The sequence below is a fragment of the Dasypus novemcinctus genome, chromosome 23, assembly GCF_030445035.2.
Source record: "Dasypus novemcinctus isolate mDasNov1 chromosome 23, mDasNov1.1.hap2, whole genome shotgun sequence".
NCBI lineage: Eukaryota > Metazoa > Chordata > Mammalia > Cingulata > Dasypodidae > Dasypus > Dasypus novemcinctus.
Window position 1 is genome coordinate 49,628,569 of NC_080695.1, and position 19,390 is coordinate 49,647,958.

The window sequence follows — 19,390 nt, forward strand, 5'->3', positions numbered from 1 at the left end:
AGGGTGCCTAAGAATTACCTCCTGACAGCTTCCATGTTGCTCAAATGTGCCCTCTCTCTAAGTCAATGTCAGCATAGAAATGCAGTACCTTCCCCCAGTGTGGCACATTACTATCAGAAATGAGCCTCCCTGGCACCAAGTCATTACTACCAAACACTACTGAGCATGCAACTTGAAAAAGACCTTGAATAAATGGGGAAAGGTCAAGACAAATGGATTCATATGGCAAAGAGACAAAAAAGTGAGCCAGGAGTTTCATCCCAGAGGTAACGCTTATGCACTTCTCAGCAGGATTTCATAAACTGCCAAAGTAGATACTTCCGCCAAGTAGTGGAGCTCCTCAGGGCTCTGGAGATACTTAGATCTTATGGTCATGGCAGACAGCTGTGGAGTTGGTGCCTTGCCAGTGGGCCCTTCTTTGGAGTTTGTGCTCCTGAATGTGATAGAGTTGGACTCAGTTGTGACTTCTCTATACTTGCCTCATTTGTACCTTCTATTTGAATCTATACTTGGTGCTGGAGTCGGTATGTGCCAGTCCAAGAAACTTGAAGACTGATGACCCACTAAACCATCAGTAACAGATATCCCTTCAGCACATTATTCATCTGTCTTCTCATTTTTTCATCAAAACAATATAAAAAAAAAACTTGATTAATCTAATTCAAATGAGTCAAACACAAAAGATTCCTTAGATGCTTTATAAAAGTATTTATAAAAGTATTAGTAATCTGTCAATCCTTTGAGGCATTGCTGTTAAGTATGACTCACTTTGGACAAGATGTAAGTGTTGCCTTAGGGTTCACTCATCACTCACCTAAAATGTCAAATTTCAGAATTACAAATTGGGGTAAATTCTCCAATTTCATAAACAGACCGTGAGTCAGGGAGTTGTGGGCTACTGTGATGTTTTGCGTTTTCCACTGTTTGGTGCTTGGTGTATGAGTTGCTTGATAAGTAACACAAATTATCACAAAAAGCAGTGACTTCAAACGAATAACTATTGTTCTCAGAATGCATTCAGGTGTTGTGGGGAAAACATCCTCTGCAATAGAGGTTCCCCTACTTAAAAAAAAACCTTCCTGAGGATTTTGGGTTTTTGACTCCCACCTGGAAAATCAGTGCACCTAGCAGAAGCTCACTGGGGGAGAGGTAGGAAATTAAAGTACACAACTTGAGGTGTCCTTCAAGTGCACATTTTTTTTGTGGATGTAGTGGTTTCTTCCTGATGCCCTAATCTCCACTTGGACTAGCCTGAGGCTCCAGGTTTAGGTTCCAAGAAGCTGAAGCTCACTTTAGGGAGTCCCTGAACTTTGTGGCATGTTCTTCTGGGTCAGAGGACATCCCAGGGCCTGGTCCACCTCCTTGCAGCTTTCCTGGATTCTTTGTCTTTCTCTTTTTCAAAATCCAACAAAGGCCCCTTCTTAATATGTTCATTCTTTTGGGTTTTGAGAAACCCTGGGAGTTGTCTTCCAAGCCTGGGGGGATCATGGAAAGAGTTTGTCAGGAAATTCTCTGATGCCGGTGGGGAGCTTCTCTTTCCTTCTCTTTCCTTGGCCTTGGGGGGTCCCTTGGCCATTTTTCTGGTGGACATATTCTAAGGAGGGGTGTAGATTGCCGTCCTGCTTGAGAAGTGGATGGAATGTAGTCTTATTGCTTCTTTTTAAGGAAGATAAGGGAGGTCCTCCTGCTGGAGGCTGCTCCCCCTGGTCTCCGTACAGGACACACTATTTGAATAGTGGCTAGTTGTCCACCATTCCCACCATGGGCATGACAGTGAGAGGCCCCAGAAGCCAACCTACCTGATTCCAAGTTCAATTTAATTTGGCAAGCCTGTAGCTGTGGCTCTACATCCATGTTGAATCCAATCCCAGTGGAGGGAGATTTGGTTGCTTCTGGCTGCAAATTTGCACCAGCAGTAGCCTGGTGTACAGGGGTAAGGGGTAGAGGGCAACTGCCCAGTGCACTCCTGGACAGGGCCTGATTGACCTTGATGTTAGTGGTGTTACTGGCCTGAATTAAGGTGTGGGCAAGGGCAAGTGGATGGGGTAGAGGGATGCCTCTTGCCCATGCTCTCCAGAAATGTCCTGAAAGAACAGAGGAGTTCAGATGGGAGAGGCAAGGGAAGGTGTGGGCAGGGTTAGGAGGCAGGACAGAGTTGGGGGTGAGGAAAGGGAGGAACAGAGGGAGGGCATGTGGAATGGGCCAGAAGCCTACTGGTGCAGAGATGGAAAATCCAGTGACAGGGGTGATCAGAATATCAGGAAGATGGGAAAAGAAGTGCGGGGTGAGGGGAACCAAGGAGGAAAGGGTGAAGGGGCTCTCAGGGTGATGGTAAAAATGGATGGGGATGTGGGGGGTAGTGCCAGAGAGGATTCTGGAATGAGGGAAATGGCCAAAGATGTTGGTGATGATGGGGTGGCCAGGGTGGAATGATGGGGGAGGGAGGGATAGGGAGGGAAAGAGGAAGAAAAGGAAAGGACCAGGATAGTTTCTAAAAGGAGGTTGGGCTTAGCAGACACCACCTGGTGGGAGGGTCTCACCCCCAGCAGTCATGCAGGGGCCTCCCACAGGGAGGCAGGTGGTTGGGCCCTGGAGGGAAGAGTGAGCCACCAGAGGCAAGACTAAGAGTGGTCCCAGCCAGAGAAGTCACAGATGGGTCACTCTCCAGGTGTGAAGGTTGCCTGGCAACCAGACACTGGGCTACCAAGTGGTCATTGAGAGGGCAACATCCTCCACCTGGTCCCCCTTTGGCAGGCAGTCATCCCACAGAGGAGGAAAGGCCTGTGTATGACAGTTGACATGAGGGTATCTGTCTGGTCCAGGTTCCTTGTACATGGGGCTGCAGGAAACAAAGCAGAGGTTTTAGTGAAAGGAAGAAGGGGGGCAGGGGCCCTAGCAGGCCTGGCCAGGATGGGGCTGCTGAAGACTCAGTCCCAAATGATTCCTTGCATCCCTGGGTTTCTAGGAGACATTTTACCAAATCCCCATGGCTTTCTTCTGCACATTTTCTCTCTGTGGTTCCATTTCTTATCCACCCTAGTGTGCTCTGGGTGCCCAGATAGCACAGGCCATGTTCGGGGGGGCGTGAGCAGGAAAGAAGGCATAGAGATGAATCACCTTTTCTGAGGAGGACTCACACCTGGTGTTCCCACGGCACCTCCCTGGTAGGCTCTCCAAGGTGGGAAATTAGGAGACTGGGTTACATGTGGTGAGGGCAAGAGTAAAACATGTGCTGTGGGGCTGCATGCCACAGCCCATTGAATGAGGCTCTTTGGGAAATAGATTCTAAGAGCTCCCAGAGCGAGGAAATGATATTGAATGATCAGGGGAAACAATGGAGGGTCTCACACATGTTTAATGTGCCATCTTTTATCAAGGGCTTTCACACAAGTTGTATCCATACAAATACCATGTAAATTAAACTGCATAAAGGTTACTTCACAGGTGAAATCTCAGGTTTAGCACAATTCAGCTCTTTGTCTCTAGAAGGCCACTCAATTCCTAACTTCCCATCCCTCCTAGATTTGTTTCACTGCATGTCACACCTGCTACACCTCCAACACCTTCCCTCTTTCTTTACAAGGATGCATGGAGGATATGAGAGTGTCCAAAGTTCTGTGAGTCTTTTTGTGTTCACACCCTCTGGGACCTCTGCTCTCTGAGGGGGTCTTTAACAACTGACAGGCTCAGACTCTTAAGGTGACTTGGGCTCTGAGGGGTTGAGGGTATGGTTCACCTTGGAGCAGGTGTGTTGGAAGAGCAGAACATTACCTTTTAATTCCCCCTTTTTCTCCACTTTCTTGCTTCTGTTCTGACACTGGAAAACCAAAAAAGAAGATAGGATCTCATGAGATATACTGTCTTTTCAAGGAAAACTTCAGAACCCTATCTGTGAATAACGTATCCTTTGTATTAGTCTGTAAAACATTTTTAGGGAGTTAATTCAATTGATTATCTTTTCATCTTTGAATAATAAAGATTTTCTGGATGAGGTATCAATTGATTTTTAGTCAAGTCTTTTTTGAGAATTTTCTTGTGAACAGGACACAGAATCTGAACCCTACAGGAGAAAGTATGGCCTTAGAAAAAGATGCTGGTCCCTGTCATCACAGCTTGGACAAGAATGTCTCATTGAGCCTTCCAGAGGCTCAGCACTGCTATGCACATCAGCCTTACCACATTGACCTGCTTGGCCCAGAGATACCTGATGTGGGAGATGGACAATGATCAATCATTGAGGGACTGTCTTTTGTTGAATACCCTGGACTTCCTAAACCTTACAGTCCATAGCCACAGAAAATGTTTTTTAATTTATCCCTAAACCTTCCACCACACTCACATGGATGGTCTTTGCAAGGGGAAGCAGAGTGAAGCCACAGAGTCTCAGACCTGATAAAAGGGGAAGCACAAAAGAGTCAGTAGGTGTTTGCCAGTTATCAAACTGACTGCTGATACTGACAGGTGCCAACCTGGTCACAGTGAGATGTGGGGAGAAAGGTATAAACTGGATGGAAGGGAAAATAGCACTAATAGAGATAGGAATTACCTAACATGAGCATTATGGATTGGATCTATGCAGCAAATCTAAAAACCAAACCAATTAAATATTAAAAGATGTGATTCATTTATGATTGAGACAAAAGCCAAAATAACTTATGGGTGAACTGATCTATCTCTCTCCCCAAGGCTTTTGCTGTTTTTAAGAAGCTGTCACTATTCCCCTGTATTCTTCTCCTGTGTGTTCACTTCCTGGGCTCCCACTCAAAACTCCAACATCAAAACTCCCAACACCAATATGTCATTTCCTTCTCTGCAGCATAGTTTTTTGGTGAGTCCTTGCCCAACAAATGTTAAGGGACCACCACCCTTTTAGCATTCCCTAATTAAATCCTTAATCCTAATCAAGTAAAAGCAAAACCTCTGAACCCAATACACTCTAATATGCCTGGAGGTGCAGAACAGTTTACAAACTTAATCCAATATCTATTTTTGGAATTCATAAATCGTATCAAAATCTACTCACCACCTTCTGAATTCCAAAAAGACATTAAAATATTTTTTTAAAAAAGCTTAAATCAGTAGCAATGCTAAGTATAGCATCGCATTGCAATCAGTTTCAATAAATTCAGCATGCCTTGGGGCAAAGTCTCATCTACAGTAGAGTTCTGAATTTTAAAAGACCATTTACCTGCTTCCAATACACAAATGGACAAAGGATAAACATTTCATTACCATAAGAAGAAATTGGGAGGAAAACATGAGATATGGTTCCTTTACTGTTCACTGGACCTGTATGATAAACTCTATTAGATTTCAAAGTCTCAGGGTAATTGTTTTTTTTTGTTTTTTTTTTGTTTTAAAGATTTATTTATTTATTTAATTTCCCTCCCTCCCCTGGTTGTCTGTTCTTGGTGTCTATTTGCTGCGTCTTGTTTCTTTGTCTGCTTCTGTTGTGGTCAGTGGCACGGGAAGTGTGGGCGGCGCCATTCCTGGGCAGGCTGCTCTTTCTTTTCACGCTGGGCGGCTTTCCTCACGGGCGCACTCCTTGCGCGTGGGGCTCCCCACGCGGGGGACACCCTTGCGTGGCACGGCACTCCTTGCGCGCATCAGCACTGCGCATGGCCAGCTCCACACGGGTCAAGGAGGCCCGGGGTTTGAACCGCGGGCCTCCCATGTGGTAGACAGACGCCCTAACCACTGGGCCAAAGTTCAGGGTAATTGTTAAGATGATGGTTTCTTCTTCTTGGTGTCACATGTGGACCCACACTTTCCATAGGCTTGTCTAGTGGTCATTTTCTTGGTTCCATCTTAACCAAGCATCTAGTTAGTGACCAAGCTCCAGACCTCATCCTCAAAGAGCACTGAGGTGATTGCCACACCTTACCCAATCTTTGGGTTGGAGACTTAACCCCCTTAATACTTTGAGATGAAGGCAACATTCTCCCTAACTTTTGGCATACATGCTCAATCCTCTCAGAGCAATGAGTTGACCTCCTATCTTCCCTAATCCATGGGGAAATGTGCACCCCTCTCAGGCCTATTGGGTGCTGACCTTAACTGCCCTAATCCTTGAAAAATGTGTTGCATCATCTCTGCCCTGAGGCTGCAAATTCTCCCTGAACATCAGGTGGGAATATCCACTCTTTCAACAGCTGGTTGAAAGTCATCCACTCTGTATGCATGAGTGGGGTTCCTTTCTTTGCCCAAGGCAGCAACTTAATTCAAGATCTCAGCTTCCATGATTTTTCTCTTAAAACTGTTTCTCATTCAATCTCTCCTCACCATTTCACTTTTATCCAAGTTGACAGTGTTTTTCTTCATACAGCTCTCTCAATAAGCTTGTTGGTTTAGCCTGCAAAAAAAGCAGGGGTCCAAGCCATCAGATCGACTTTCCACAAGTCTTTCCAAGATAATTACATCTTCAATCCTGATTTACAAGTTCTGAGTTTGGTTATGTCCTCAAATGGGGCAGTATAACCTGGTCCTTGATTTTTAGGGACTTGAAATTTCCAGTAATTTTCTGGTTTCTTTATGCCCAACAGTTCAGTCCTCAGCTTATGTTTGTCTCTTTCTTTGCCATAAGGTGCAAGGAAAAGCCAAGTTGCATTCTCCCAGTTTACTTTGGAAAGTTCTTCAGTTAAATGCTCAGGTTTGTCTTCTTTAAATACTGTCTTCCATAAAACATCAGGAGTTTAATCTTGCTGGGTTCTCGGCAACTTTAAAACAAAGTTCACCATACCTCCATTTTCCAAAAATAGTTTCATCATTTGCTTCTAAGCCCTCATAAAAAGTCTCTTTAGATTCTCTATTACTACAACAGTCTCTTCAAAGCACTGTGAGTCTTTTCTCCCAAGTATCTCACAATTCATTCAAAACACACCCCTTAGCCTTTTATAAAACTGTTCCAGCATCTTGGTAATTTCAAAAACACTTCCCCACTCCTCAGTACCAAATTCTGTATTAATCAGCCAAAGTGGTGCTGATATCAAATACAAGAAATCTGTTGACTTTCATAAAGGGTATTTATTTGGGGTAGAAGCTTGCAGTTACTAGGCCATGAAGCATAAGTTACTTCCCTCCTCATAGCCTGTTGCCATGTGCTGGCAATGTTCTGGATTCCTGGTTCCTCTCTTCCCAGCGCTCAGTTACTCTCCCCGTTCAGCTGCTGGGCTCTCTTCACAACATCAGCTGTAGACTACCAGGTGAATGGCTCTGTCTCTCTCCTCAGAGCTTCTGCTGTGTCTAAGGAGTAATCACCATTCCTCTGTGTTCTTCCCTGTGTGTTCTCTTCCCGTGCCTCAGATCAAAACTTCAGTATCAAAACACCAGCATCAGAACTCCAACATCAAAATTGAAACTCCCTTCTCTGCAGTATAGATTCAAAGGGATGGGGACTCAACATCCTGCTAACACTGCCCAATCAAAGCCTTAATCATTGCTTAAGTAAAAGTTAAATTTCTGAATTCAATATACTCTAATATGCCTGGAAGGACAGACCTGTTTACAAACATAGTCCAATATCTATTTTTGGAATTCATAAACCATATAAAACTGCTACAGTGTATGACACATTTTATATATAATATCCCAAATTGGCAAATATATATATATATATAAAGAAAATAGAGTAAACTCACTCGTTAAACTAAGCGATAGCTATGCTCTTAAGTAAACATATAAAAGTACAAATATAGAAGAGAGACCAAAATAGAAATACAACCATCAGAATGACGGAAATTTATCTTACCATTTACTGCATCATATATATATAATGTTATCCTAGGATTTAAAATTACTTAGTAATTGGCATTCTTAGGCATCAGTGTCATGAATCAATAAATATTTACATGCAACTTGATTTTAATGGCTGTACAGGGCCTGATTCTCTGTATCATCCATCAGTTTAAAGTGATACTTTGGTGTAGACATGAGATGGTTTTCAATCTTCTGATAATGTAAATATTTGTGTAAGTGGATTTTGTAACATTTATCTTTGTGAAAATATCTTATTTTTCTGAATATACATTCCAGATGGTTAATTTATACATTAGGTATTTTTACACATAGTGGCAAGATATTTTATACATTGTCAAAAAACAACTGCAAATAGTATCCCAATTTATAGTTGTGGAGATACTTTATTTGTCAGATTCTTGAAAAAACTGTTCACTATCATTTTATTTTAATGCTAACATAAATATATCTACATTTTTTGTAAATTACCTTCTTAGATATTTTCATTTTTATGGGTTCTCCTTTTTTTCTCATAGTTATATTTTAAAAATCATTAAGTGTTGTATGTAACAAATGCTGCATTGTAATTAATTTAAAGATTCTTATGAGGAAGCATTTAAAATTATTATGTAAGATCATTGAAATATTTTCCTTCCTGGTTTAAACTTTTTATATCACTCACTCACACACACACACAACTGTTTTATCATTCCTAGATTTTGTTTTCACTTTTAAGAAATGATTCCCCCTCAGGTGTTTTGTCTATATTGAAATGTACATCTTTTCCATCAAAGGGCAAAAATAATCTCAAAAGCATTTTGAAACTATTTCATAACTTTATCTATCACTAGACTTGTGTCATTAGTTGGCAACATATGGTAAATATCAACCCTCACTGTCTGGATTGCCATTTCAACTCTTAAATGTATCTTTCCAATGACATCACTTTTGAATGTACATTTAGTTCAATTCAACTATATTCTCCCTTACCGATTGTGAATTTTGTGTTCTGCAATTGATTTTGTATAGAATATGAGTAGGCATCAATATTAGTATTTCAATTAAGGTATACAAATGACGTAGCAGACCGCATTGAAAATATTTTTCTCCCACTTTGCTTTTAGGCCACATTTGTCACAGTCAAATGAATAAATACATACACTTCTTGAGCTTTTGCTGTCCTTCTCAATTCAGGTCTTTGCTCTTCTCCATACTGTCTTAAAAATATCTTTATAATAATCCGTGTTTTCTGGTGCAGCTGGTGTTACCATTTTAACCTTTTTAAAGCTTTTTTTGAATGTGTATTGAAATCTGGGCTCAAAATTTTCTCTGTGGGAATGTTCATGATTCTGAATTTAAATTGTGAATAGAATTCTAAATTCAGCTTCCTACTTCTTCTTCTGCCAGATGTGGTAATGTTTTACTAACAATGAGTTTGCTTCATTGAGATTTCCAAATCTATTCACACCACATTTGAAATACGATTTTATCTGTTGAAAAATATTTATGTCTTTTTATTTCTGATGTTGATATTTATGCCTCTTTCTTTGTTTTCCTTGATCAGGCATGAAATACCTTTATCAAGTTTATTAATCTTTTCAATGAATCTATTTTTGCTTCCATTCATCCTGTCTATTCTTTCTCCCATTTCATTAATTTGAGTTTTCTTTTTCCTTATATTTATCTCCTTTGAGTTTAGTTTTCTATCAATTTTGGAAAATTTTGTGATTTGGCAATCACTTTGCTTTGCTTCTTTGTATCTAAATCATGCATTGTAAGTTAGAAATGTTCCTTCAACTTTTATTTTTGGCAACCAACATATTTTGATGAATAATATTTAAAAATAACTTCCAACATATTTTCTGAATTCCTTTTTGAATTCATATCTGAACTATGTGATATTTATCATACTATATTTTAATTTCCATACATGTTGGGACTTTCAGTTTGCTCATTCATTATTATTTCCATTTTACCATATTCTGAAGAGAATCTAAACTCCCTGTGTTTGTGACATTTTAATTTTGTTCATAATCATTTTAAGTTCCATGTATTATTATTTTTAAAATCCATTGATGCTTGAAAAAAATTTCTTGTTCAAATCTTCTATATAATTTTAGATTAATTTCAGGTTAATCAGTGAATTGATTGAAGTAGAAAACATGAAAAATACCATGCAAAAAGTAACAAGAAAAACACAACAAAGATACTAGACCTAATAAACAACTTGAGAGGGAGCAAGATTCATTCTTATCACTTCTATACGCTACTAATGAGCTGCTTGAGTAGTAAGTCAGACAAAAAATTTCCTTTACAATAGTCACTAAAAGAACAAAATATTTAGTAATAAACTTAACCAGGGAAAAGCACCTATATTCAGAAAACTACAAAATATGTCAGTAGCCAAAGACCCAAGTAAATGGAAGCACATTACATGTTTATGTATTAAAGTTTACATGTGTTAGGATGTCAGTTCTACCTAAACTGATTTACAGAACAATGCATTTATTAAAATGAATTGTTTGCAGATGTTTGCATTAATTTGTAGATACCAATCCATGCCACTGATTTAAATGACTAAACTTACATCATGGCATTAGCTTGATTACTAAAGTATTAAGTGTGAAAAAGAGATTGTGTTAACTCCAAATTATTTATTTTTTCAAAATCATGTTGAGCATATTAAGTATTTTAATTTTTACATACAGTTTGAAAATATCTTGTCAATTCCCCAAAATGCCTCCTGGGATTTTCATTGAGATTGTGTTTAGTTATATAAATCCTTTTGAGGTGAATGAGCATTTTGAAAACAATAATTTGATTCATGAATTTTTAGGTCCTTATTTATTTAGATATTCTTTCATTTAATCTGCAATGCTTAATAATTTTTATTGTACTGCTCTTAAAAGTTTTTGTTAAATTGTTCCTAATATTTTATGTTTATGCAAATATGAATATATTTTTTAAATTCCAGTTTTCAAAAGCTTGTTGCTAATCTATACAAATTTCATTGTTTTCTGTGTATTGACTTTCTATTCTGCATCCAGGTTAAATGTACGTATTTTCCCAGTGGTATTCTGTTAGACTCCTAATGATTTTATAGCAAGACCAATGGCTTGCTCCTGGGGGTTATTTTCTGACCCAGGAGATATTTGGTATTTGGAGACATTTCTCGTTCTCATCACTTGGAGAATGCTCCTGGCATTTAATGGCGAGGGAGTAAATATATTACCAAAGAGATTACATGGCATAGGGAAGCTACACAGAGCAAACTTTTTCTGGACTGAATGTAGTGTGGAGGTTGAGAAACTCTGATATAAATAAACATGTTGGCTGCAAATAGATAATGTTATCTCTTTCTTTCCAGTGTCCGTCTCTTTTACATGTGTACATGTGTTTGTTTTTACTGCCTTAGTGTTCTCTTTAGGGCTCCCAGTGCAATATTAAATAGAAAGGGGATTTGACCTTTGTCCTCAGCATCGTTCTAGAGTTTGAAAAATTATTGAGAACCACAAGTAGGTGTTCTTTTATGTTTGCTTTATCTATTGATGGTCACTGTAATATACATTAAAACTGAGAAAAATGTATCTTACACTATTTAGTAAGTGATAAATCTAAGAAATCTTTATTGTGATCAATGCACTGAATATTGCACAGTTATTTTCAATTTTGTCTTTGAAACTTTCTGTAATTCCTTCTATTGAGTAATAAAAGTATATTATGCAGAGCTATACTAAACTACTAGAAGTTAGTTTAAATTCTAGTAAACTAATTTATACCCAGTCCACTCCTCAAAAAAATAGTTTAAATTGCCTAGTCTTATTTTATAGAGACTTTTCCTGTTTGTGGTCAGATTGTAATGAGCCATTAAAAAAATGAAGAAAAAAAACCCAAGAAATAATCAAGTACAAACACCCACAAACAAAAACACATTTTTTGAGCAAAAATTAAATAAAAATAAAGTAAATCCACACAGATCTGGAAGCTAGGTTTCTTTTCTTCCTTTTTTCTTTCTGAAAGCACAGCAACTACACAAAGTGAAGTTTAGCAGGCATCAGGGCCAACCTTAGCATCCTTTTGCTGTTTTCAACAGACTACATCAAGAGTGCCAGATGCATTTCCCATATTGGCTTTGACAGCTGTCATTCAGAGAAAGCGATCTCTTCCAGTCTAGTCTTGATTTCTGACTTAAGACTAATGGCAATCAGACAATTCCTTGTTCACCATGGATGTCATTCAATTCAGAATTTTTATTAGACTAGTTCCCTTTAAACCTTTCCACTTCTACACTGAGGATTTCTTTTAAAAAAATTGTTGGAACAAAGCTATGAAGGGTAATATTTATGTAATTGACAATTTTGTGTGTGATATCATGACTTTGAATATAATATATTTTAATAAAAATGGAAACAGTATAGCATAACAATTCCACATTCCTGTTCCATACACCAGTTATACATGGAAAATGATATTGTATTTCATATGTTCCTGAATTCGGCAAATGCTGTTGATATAAGCATGATGGGCAAATATGATCCCTTTGAAAGTTGGATAGTTTTAAAAATGACATATTCCCAGTCTATCTATAGAATTAAGTTTCCCTTCTCTATGCACTATTCCAAATGTAATTTGGGCACAATCAATTCTGTTTAGCTTACCAGTCAAAGGTCATTTTAAACAATGGTCTCTTTGAGAAAATTTGAAGCTTAAATCTAGGTGTCTGAAGAGTTCATACATGATTTAGTTTCCTGGCTGCTAAAAGAACTACCATACAATGGGAATTTGTTGGCTCAGAGTTTTGTGGCTAAGAGAAGTCCAAAATCGAGGTGTCATCATGGCAGTGCTCTCTGCCAGAACATCTTGGTGTTCTGGGGCTGGGTGCCTGAGATCCTTGGTCCTTGGCTTTTCTTTCCCAGAGCAATGCACATGGCTGCCTCTTCTCCTTTCTCTTCCAGGTCCCATTGATTTCCAGCTTCTGGCTTCTTTCCCAAACTCTCTTTCTCTGTAGTTTTCCTGTAAGGCCTTCAATAATAAGATTAGGACCCATCCTAATTCATTCAGGCCACACCTCAACTGAAATAACCACATCAGGAGTTCCTTTTTACAAGGGTTCACACCACCAGGAATGGATTAACTCTAAGAACTTGTTTTTCTGGGTTACAGAGCTCCAAGTCACCACAACAGAGTTAACTCTTACTTTTAACATCAAACTTATGGAACTTGTGCTTTAAAAAAATAGTCTCAATGTATTTTTTTCATTTAAAAAATTATCGAAGTATACCACTCATGCATAAACATACATAAACAATAAGTGTATAGTAATAGTTGTGAACTTACAAAAGAAACATAGATACCATCATACAGGGCTCTCATAACTCACCCTACCACCAATGCCTTGCATTGTTGTTAAACATTCTAAACTAATGATTAAAGACCATTGTTAAAATATTATTACTAACCAAAGTGTTTTCCCCAACCCCCATATTATTATTATTATTTTATATCATTTCTATCTGAACATACATAAGAAATAAGTGTATAGTAAAAGTTGTGGACTTACAAAGCAAACATGCATAACATTATACTGGGGTCACATACATCATTCCTTCACCAACCCCTTTCACTGTCATGAGACATTTGTTACAGATTATGAAAGAATATTGTCAAAATCTTACTACTAATTATAGTCCTTTTCTCACATTTGGTGTATTTCCCCCCCCAAACCACCCTAATATTATTTTTTAAATATAATTTTTATGACAAAGTTGTAAACTTATAAAACAATCATGCACACATGCAGAATTCCCAAACAACATCGATCTATCAACACACCACACTGTGATGAAATATTTTTTCCAGATAAAATAATATCATCTGATTATTACCATGTCCGTAGTGAAGCCAAACTGAATTAGGGAAACCCCTAATTCACTACAAACATGTGGCTTTATCATGGTAACATAGGTGCAATAAAATTTGCCATTTTAAAGTGTACAATGTAGTGGCATTAGTTAAATGTACAATGTACTAACATCACCACCATCCACTACCACAGCTTTTTCATTACCCAAAACAGAAAAGACCCCTTAAGCACTAAGTCCCCATTCTTCTCACCCGTAGATACTGGCAACCACTAATCTACTTTCTGTCTCTGAATTTGTTTATTCTAGACACATCACATTAGTAGAATCTTGCAGTATTTGTCCTTTTGTGTCTGGCTTATTCCACTCAACATGATGTCTTCACTATTCATCCATGTTGTAGCAAGTGTTAGAACTTTATTCCTTTTTAGAACTGAGTAATAACATTTTGGTATAAATATACCACATTTTGTTTATCCATTTTCCATTGGGGAACATGTGGGTTTTTCCACTTCCTTTTAACTATTGTGAATAATGCTTCCCTAAACATTGGTGTACACATATGTGAGTCCCAGCTTTCAGTTATTTTGGAATATACCTAGAATGGAATTTCCAGGTCATGTTTTGAAGACCCATCAAACTGGTTTCCACAGCGGCTGCACTGGGCTGAATTTTTTTTTTTTTTTAGTGAGAATGTGGAAACAGGCACTATTTTATGTTGTTAATGTAAATTATTAGTACACTGTTTGCAGGGCATTTCTGTGATATTGATTGAAAGCTAAGGAAATATAGGGTATACATATCCTTTGTCTTTGTCTCATTTACTTCTACAAATATTTTCTGCACATAGACTTAGTTCCATTCACTTCTATGAATATTTTCTGCACATAGGTGGCAAAGATTTTGATATTCAAGGATATTCATTGAGTCGTGTTTGTAACACAAGGGATCAGAGATGTTATTTATTTTTCCTTTATTTTTTTAAAATGTTACATTCAAAAAATATGAGAGCCCCATATACTCCCCATACTCCTTACCCCACTTCTCCCACTTTAACAACCTCTTTCATCATCGTGACACATTAAGTTCATTTGGTGAATACATTTTGGAGCACTGCTGCACCATATGGATAGTGGGTTACATTGTAGTTTATGCTCCCCCCAGCCCATCCAGTGGGCATGGGAGGACATACAATGTCCAGCATCTGCCCCTGTAGTACCACCCAGGACAACTCCAAGTCTTGAAAATGTCCCCACATCTTATCTCTTCGTCCCTCTCCCTACCCTCAGCAGCTACTATGGACACTTTCTCCACATCAGTGATACAATTTCTTGGAAGAAGCTTTAAATTACATAAATGCTACATCAAAAATATAGGGGGATTCCCATATATCCATCCCCAACACTCCCTCACTTTTCCCCCTAACATCTTTCGTTATTGTAGTGTATTTGTTACAATTGATGAACACATATTGAAGCATTGGACTAGCCATGGTGTGTAGTTTTCATTATAGTTTATACTTTTCACTGCCCAATTTTATAGGTTTTGGCAGAAGGTATAATGATCTGTATCCGTCATTGACATGTGATGCACGACAATTCCATTGTCCCAGAAATACCCATGTTGCACCAATTCTTCCCTCTCCTTCCCCTCAGAAACTGTGGTGGCCACTACCTTTATGGCAATGTTACAAGTTCTTCCATTGCTCGAAAATTAATGTCTACATTAGTCCATAATTGCTTTCCCCCCTTATGTTTATTCATTCCTCAATCTTGAGGATGTTGGGATGGTGATGGCCACTCTGTTTCTGATTGAGTGGGGGCTTAGATCCATGGGGCAGATGGGATGGAGCTGTCTTGCTTCCCATTGTAGATACTCTGTGTTTATTGCGTATGGACGTTATCCTTTTGTTAGTTGTCCTGGGTAAGTCCAGTGAACTGGAGAGTAGATTTTGCAACTCTGCTGAGATTCAGGGCTCCACCGACATTCGAAGAGACCAAAGATTGAAGTACCTGGGATATATACTTAATAAATATAGTGCTTAACATGGGTTCAACTAAAAAGGGCAGAAGAGTCATGTGTAGGGAAATTATAAATGAGTCTAATTCTGTTACATTGGGAAACATATATTCCAAGGCAAGGCGCATTGACAGGTGCCAAAGTGCTAAGATTGTCTACCATGCCTATAGTGTCTAGATGTCTCTAGAGCCCTCAAGAGCCCCTTTGCTTGAAGCATTGTTTACTGTGACAGTAAGAGACTCCTGAGATGGCCACACCTGTTTTTAAAAAGTAAGGAGTTTCTACAACTGCAAGCAGGAGAATTGCATCCATCATCCATGTGGAATCTAAGCCCCCTCTTAATATAGAGGGGGAGTGGACATAAACATCCCAGGGTCCACAGGCTGGAGGAATAGAGTATGGACTGGGGTGGACTTACTGATATTGTACTATGGAACTATTGTGATTAGTAATGGAAGAAATTGTAGCACTGATGTGGAGAAACTGGCCACGGTAGCTGCTGAGGGTAGGGAGAGGGATGAAGAGATATGATATGGGGCATTTTCAGGACTTGGAGTTGCCCTGGGTGGTACTGCAGGGACAGATGCTGGACATTGTATGTCCTGCCATGGCCCAACGTGTGGACTGGGAGAAAGAGTGAACTACGATGTAAACCATTATCCATGTGCTCCAAAATGTATTCATCAAATGCAATGAATGTGACACAATGAGGAAAGAGGTTTTTGATGTGGGAGGAGTGGGCTGAAGGGGGCGGGGGTATATGAGGCTCTCATATTTTTTTAATGTAACATTAAAAAAAATAAGGAAAAATAAAATAAGGAGTATTCTATGTAATATGTGAAGATCTCTAAGGTATATTGTTCAAGGAATATAGAAAGGGAGCAGAGTGGTATATAGAGTATATTATCATTTGTGCAAATAGAAAATGCACCACATGTGTGTAACTGAAAGGATACATGAAACCATGGGGAGGAGGATTTGGTGGCTAGGGAATCATGAAGGGAGGAAGAAAGATATTATACAATATACTGCTTAGTACTTTAAGCATTTTGTACCTTGTACACATATTACAGGTTTCTAAATGTCCATACATGATGATAGGGAAAAGTAATTGCAAGTATGTCACTGGAAATTATATTACCAGATGATAGGACATGTTTTCTGTATGTATGTGAAAGAGTTTTTAAGAATAGATAAAGGATTTTAATAAATGTTTTTATGGAGATACTTTATATTTCATATTTTATACTATTTTATAGCCTAGTTTCCTTCCCCAATCTATATCCTATGCATATTTACATGATTTTTAGTGACTCCATAATATTCTCTTGAATTTACTCTGTGGTGGACATTTGGGCAGTTTTCAATATTTTGCTCTTCTAGATATAGAGTGAGATGTCATATAATGTCCCAGAGGACATTAAGTATAAAAATATTCCCATTTCTTCAGTGGTTGGAATTAATCATTTTTCCTCAGAATATACAAATTGAAATTTTCTTAATTTTATTTAGTTTCCCTCATTGTCAGCAAATTGTTCTAACCATCCTTCTACAATCCTCCTTCACCTGATGAATTTCCAGTCCTTATTCTGCTCTCCTCATGGTACTTAGGCAGTAGCCTAAGACCTTTCCTTTGAGAGATCCTCTTCCTGTTCACCCTGAACACTGTTGCTCTCAAAACCCTGTATTCCACTGTGTCCCTCCCTTGTTCCAAAACCTTAAATGACTTCACCTATCCTGTGGGTTACCTTCAAACCCCAGTTTCTCTCTATATGTGATCCAATGTGACTTCCATGCCTTCTGCAAAAAGAGGCCTGGGTCACCTTCCACTTTCTTGGCTTCAATGGCAATTTATATCCCACTTTTCCCAGTCCTTTCTGCCCACTGTCTCATAGAAATAATTCCTTCTGTTTTCCTTATTTAATATCTTGAATGAAAAAGTTAGCCTTCTTCCTAATTAAGTTTTTTGTTTATATGTGTATATGTTTATAGTCAGTAACCACTTGAATTATTCTTATTAGTGGTATCTACAGATGAATGGGAAGTTCTTGGTGATACTAATTAAAACTGAAGAAGAGGAGTTGGTTTTCCAATGTAAATTCTAGGGCAAAATGCATTCTCAGGAAGAAGTATGCTCTATCTACAATATACTTGTGTTATCAGAGATCATGGCACATGGGGTGAAGCTGATAAAAAATATGTAAATGTACAGGATCTTTGGGGTAGTGTCACATAGGCTACATTCAGAAGGCGGGATGCACATACTGCTACACAGAGTTCACCTGACAGCCCTTTGTTTCCAGTAGGTGGCAGAACTGGTGAAGCCAGTGTAGATGCCCCTCTCAGCACTGTGCAGCAGCTTATAAAGGAACACCTGGGAGGAAGCAGTGGGGACTGTAATTCTAGAAAAGAAGTAAGGCTATGCAACTTCAATTATTAATGTGTGTGGACTTTTGGTAGAAGATGGATTTTTTAAAATTAAAATTGGACCAGATCAACTGACTCCAGACTGTGTTAGAACCACTGATTTGGCCTTGAAATCACTGCAGCAATGACCAGTCAGTCCCAGGACATCTTCCCACAGCTGTAGAACAAGAACCCAGCCCCTAGACTTGGGTAAAATAGAAGAGTAGGGGACAGTTCCTGGCCAAGAGCTAAGGTCAGTGGGGCAGGTCAGCTGTGCTCTAAGAGACTTTGGGCAGGAGAGGGATGAAATCCAGATTGACCTCTTGACCTGTATCTGTGGGTGGTCAGCCCAAAGTCCTGAAGATTTTACCTAAAAAGACAGTGAAGAAGAGGAAGTGAAAGATGTTCCTGTTTTATGGATTACTAATTTAGATGCCCTTGTATGAAATGTGAAGTTAACCACAGTGTAATTACATTTTTGTGGTTGGCATTAATTTCTTTCTGTAATTAATTTTGTATATGTATCTTTATTTTATGGCCCTTTACTCTTTTGGGAAATTGGTCAGACTAGCTTCATTGTACATACTTACCCAAAGTTTTCATGCTCATCCCTTTTATTTCAAACTCAGTCATTTAATGAGTTGTATTTTGTTTTTCATGCCTGTGGCCTTTAACCCAGGCAGGAGAAAACCACAAAGTAATACTGACTGCTTCTTTACTGAGCACTGAAGAAATTTGAAAAAAAGTAAAGGAATAAAGGAAACCAAGGTTTTCACCAGACTCTGAGCTTTGTCTGCCTGAAGAATGGCATCTGTGCCTCCAGGTCTCTTGCAAGAATAGATCTGAGCGAAACCACACTCAGCCTATTTATGACCAAATTGATCCCGATTTGGAGGCATTTTCAAGCAAAGGATCTTTCATCTCATTCCCTTGTGAGCAAACATCTGAAGAACGTTGGGCAAGAATCTCATCTTTAAGAATTTGTAGTTTGGATCTAGAAGTATAAAGAGGAGCTTGCAACTTGAGGAAAGCTTGGTGTTTGGCAAAGCACAAAGGCCTTCTTAGTTTGGTTTATTTAAATATTTCCCATGCTGACCTAGAGTAGAGATTGAGGTGTTGCTTCATGTTATGATTCCCATTATTTATCAAATATCTCAAACTTGTAGCAGGGGATCAAATTTTTAGGGATCTGAGCCTAGGTCAGGGTATTTTGGTTGGAGGGAGTGGAGTTAAGCAAACACATGGCAGTCAGGACCTTCTCTGAATGTGAAGAGGAAAAGTAGCTCAATGATGACACTGTATGTGTTTGACGCAGTGAATGCTCACATAGGTGGCATGAGTTGGAGGGTTTAACATCTTGTGTTCTCGCT